General features: G+C 42.1%; 1 non-coding gene across 1 annotated transcript; it reads right to left on the reverse strand.

Annotated features, from left to right (window-relative positions):
* Window positions 1-3,025: 3,025 nt before the first annotated feature.
* trnak-uuu (transfer RNA lysine (anticodon UUU)) lies at window positions 3,026-3,098 on the reverse strand. The gene has a single exon. It is a non-coding gene; the product is annotated as a tRNA-Lys (tRNA).
* Window positions 3,099-3,618: the final 520 nt, after the last annotated feature.

Below are 3,618 nucleotides of genomic sequence, written 5' to 3' on the forward strand. Positions count from 1 at the left end.
TTTGTGTTCTCCATTCTTTAAGCACCGGTTTGAGCACCGTTTAAGCACCGGCACCGTTTCAAAAGTACCGGTTTGGCACCGGTATCGGATAAAACCTAAACGATACCCATCCCTAATTTTGACCCTATTTTTCTTCCTTTCAACTGATTGGTCAATATCATGTCAATCACAAATTTAACAATCCAGTCAGAAAACAGATGGGTTTGACTGTCGGAGGGGCGCTTTTTTGAACTGCAGGTCCTTGAAGGGTAATACAGTTTGAAGCTGGAGGATCTCTATATAAATATCCGATAGAAGTTAGGTCCCCTATCTGTGCCGCGTCATCTGTTACCATTCCTGTCACTCTAGCGACACGTCATGATTCATAGTTTTTCAGTCTCTGTTCTGGTCATGTTCATAGTAATCTGCTCCTGTCATGTTTTCATAGTCTTTCATGTACCAGTCCAGAATTCTGTTCTTTGCTTTTTCATGTCGTGTTCATAGCTCATAGTTACAGTTCAAGTCAGAGTCTTAGTTTGTCTTAGTCTTTAGTTGTTTCCCAGTTTAGGCACTTTGTTTAGGTCATTGCCATAGTTTATGTTTGTTTATTTTTGCTTTACTGTTTACCGGCCCTAATAAAGGCTCACTTTGAGTTCAGTAAACAGTTTGCCTCGTTTGTCTGTGTCCGCACCTGGGTCCTTCAAAGTTTGAAGTTTAATACTTATTATACGTATTATTTCTCAGGAAGTTAACTTCATGCTTTGATAAGCAGGGGTTACAACAGAAGGATATCCACATTTGACAAGGAAAAAAATTCTGAGTTGAAAGACACTCCAAAGAAATTTCAAACCAACTGCCACAATGATTCTATTGTAGGAAAAGGAAGAATGAAACGTACAGCACTACAAGCGTGACTGTCCATTAGTGCTTTTGTTACCTACTGATGACCCAGTTTCTGGCTCCTGCACTGGGGTTGATGTACACACAGCTGTGGGTCACTGTGGGTTATGTGTAAGCTTTGTGTTAGCAATGAAAATAAAAAGCCAATGTTATGACTTCTGTCCTAAACACACTTTTTACTTTACCATGACCCGCTACTTCTTTTACCTAATATAAATATTACCCCATATCTCCACTCATCAAAAATTGTAGCTCCTTCTGCTGAATTAACTGAAATTGCCTGATTGTAATCCAAATTTGGAGGAAAAAAGCAAAATTGTTTGACTTTGTCTTTCTACCCGCCAGGTGTGCAAATAACTTGGAAATCAAGTTATTGGTTACAGTCTGTAACCAATAACTTGTTTGAACAGCATGTTGTCATGGTGGTTAGCACTGTTGCCTTACAGCAAGAAGTCCCCGAGCTCCACCACTTGGCCAGGGTCTTTCTGTGTGGAGTTTGCATGTTCTCCCCGTGTCTGCATGGGTTCTCTCTGGGCGCTCTCGTTTCCTCCCACAGTTCAATGACATGCAGTTACTGGGTTTATGTGACGGCCAGGTGACCAGTGCGAGGTGTGTACCCACAGTTGTGAAATTAAATCATCTTTATAATAGAAAAGTTACAAAAAAACAATAAACTCACAATGCTGGGTCAAAACACCCAACACCCTGACAGGTTACGTGAATTGGTGAATCTAAATTGCCCATAGGTGTGAATGTGTGTGCAAACGGTTGTCTGTCTCTGTGTGTTAGTCTTGCCCCAGGCTGGTGACCCATGCAGGGTGTACCCTGCTTCTCACTCTATTACAGCTGGGGTAGGCTCCAGTAACCCTGATAGGTGGAAGAGAGTGGATAGAACGTTACAGAAAAGTGTTATTATAATTAGAGTTTAATGACACTTAAAACCACATTACTTTGGAACATGTTACTCTCAACACTGATTATACACCAGGAGATGTATAAATCAGTTCTAAAAATTAGCGATGTTGTTGATGTACTTTTTTCTTCTTCTTCTTTTTTAAAAAAAAATCTCCATAAGTATCATTCTTTGTATCAGCGGCACAATGCTGCCATGCTATCAGTCAGGAAAAGGTTATAAAGCTGTGGGACCTCAGCCAACCACAGTGAGAGCCATTATCTACAAATTGCTAAAACAGGAAACAATGGTTTCCAGGCTGACTTACCAAAATTAAGTGAGAGAGCAGTGACTACTCATCTGAGAAGTCACAAAAGACCCCAGAACCACATTTAAAGAACTCAGGCTTCATTTGTGTCAGTTAAGGTTACTGTTCATGACTCTGACATTTTTGCCCAGTCTCTTTCTTATGGTAGAGTTCCAAGAGAAAATCCACTACTGAGCAAAAGGAACATAAAGGCTCATTTCAGTCCAGAAAACATCTTGATGATCCCCAATACTTGGACAAGACAAGTATTCAAGTAATACTCTAACTTTTGTCTTTTTAGTCCAAGACTTTTCAACCTTTCGGAAGATGTGTGTCCCATTACATCTGGCGTAAAAGTAACACAGCATCTCAGAAAAGGAACACCATATCAACAGTAAAATATGGTGGTGGTAGTTTGTTGGTCTGGCGCTGTTTTGCTGCCTCAGGACCTGGAGGACTTGCTGTGGTGTCTACCAAAACATCCTAAAGGAGAATGTATGGTAATCTGTTCATTGACCTGAAGCTGAAGCGCACTTAGGTTCTGTAGTAGGACAATGATCCAAAACACACCACCAACTCCAACTCTGAACGGCTTAAATATTGTCCCACCCAAAGTAAGACAGAAAAAAAGTGAAAGTGTAACGTGTCGAGAAACCCAGGGCGGATTTGGTGAGATTGGCATGTGTTAGACACCAGGTTTCGCAAAGGAACTGAGCTGAGAACCAACTGGCGGTGAGTAGGACCGAGGGGCAGGAAAAGATTCTTTACAGAGCTTGTACCCTGGGATTATCTGAAAGAGGCCTCTGTCCCTGATATCCACAAATCCCACATCGTCATCCCACCTGCAGTCTATGGACTTTGCTAAAGATGACAATGAGGTCACAAAACTATCAAGAACAACTGAGCTTGTTAGGTAAAGCCATGGAAGGGCAAGGATCCAAAGGAGACACCTGGACAGGGACTTGAACCCTGGACCCTCAGCTTAAAAGTCTGATGCTCTTCCATCTGAGCTACCCAAGTACCAAGAGTCACATGTTTGTCCTCTGGGACACATATTGTCTTTCTTTTCTGTAAAATCGTGATCTCTTATCCTCTCATTTTACTGTAGGTACTGGTGAGGATTTGCAGTTAGATATTATTAAATGGTCATTTCAGGGGGTTCCGGTAATGGCGGCTGGCTGAAAGGACTTGCCCACCTCTGCTCCGCTATCTTTCTGTAAAATCCTGAATAATACTCGTTTGTTAGATATTGAACAACACCAAGGACAGCTGTGATGCCTCTCTCGCAAAGAAAAATCGGGAAAAACATTAGTAGACCAACTCAATCGAAATTATCTGACTTCACTTCTAAGTTGAACTCTGAAGCTAGCTGTGAAGCTAGCGTTAGCCGTGAAGATAGCGAGACTGATGTCAACGCTAGCCAGGCGGTGGAGGAGGGAAATGATGAGCCGACTGAGAGGGAAGAGACGGCCGGAGGCTCAGACGTAATACTGGCGGCTATTGCAAGCTTGAAATCCGACTTTTCCTCCAAACTTGATGG

Source organism: Pundamilia nyererei, unplaced genomic scaffold (genome assembly GCF_000239375.1).
Source record: "Pundamilia nyererei isolate P.nyererei 1_Seehausen unplaced genomic scaffold, PunNye1.0 scaffold00491, whole genome shotgun sequence".
NCBI classification, from domain to species: Eukaryota; Metazoa; Chordata; class Actinopteri; order Cichliformes; family Cichlidae; genus Pundamilia; species Pundamilia nyererei.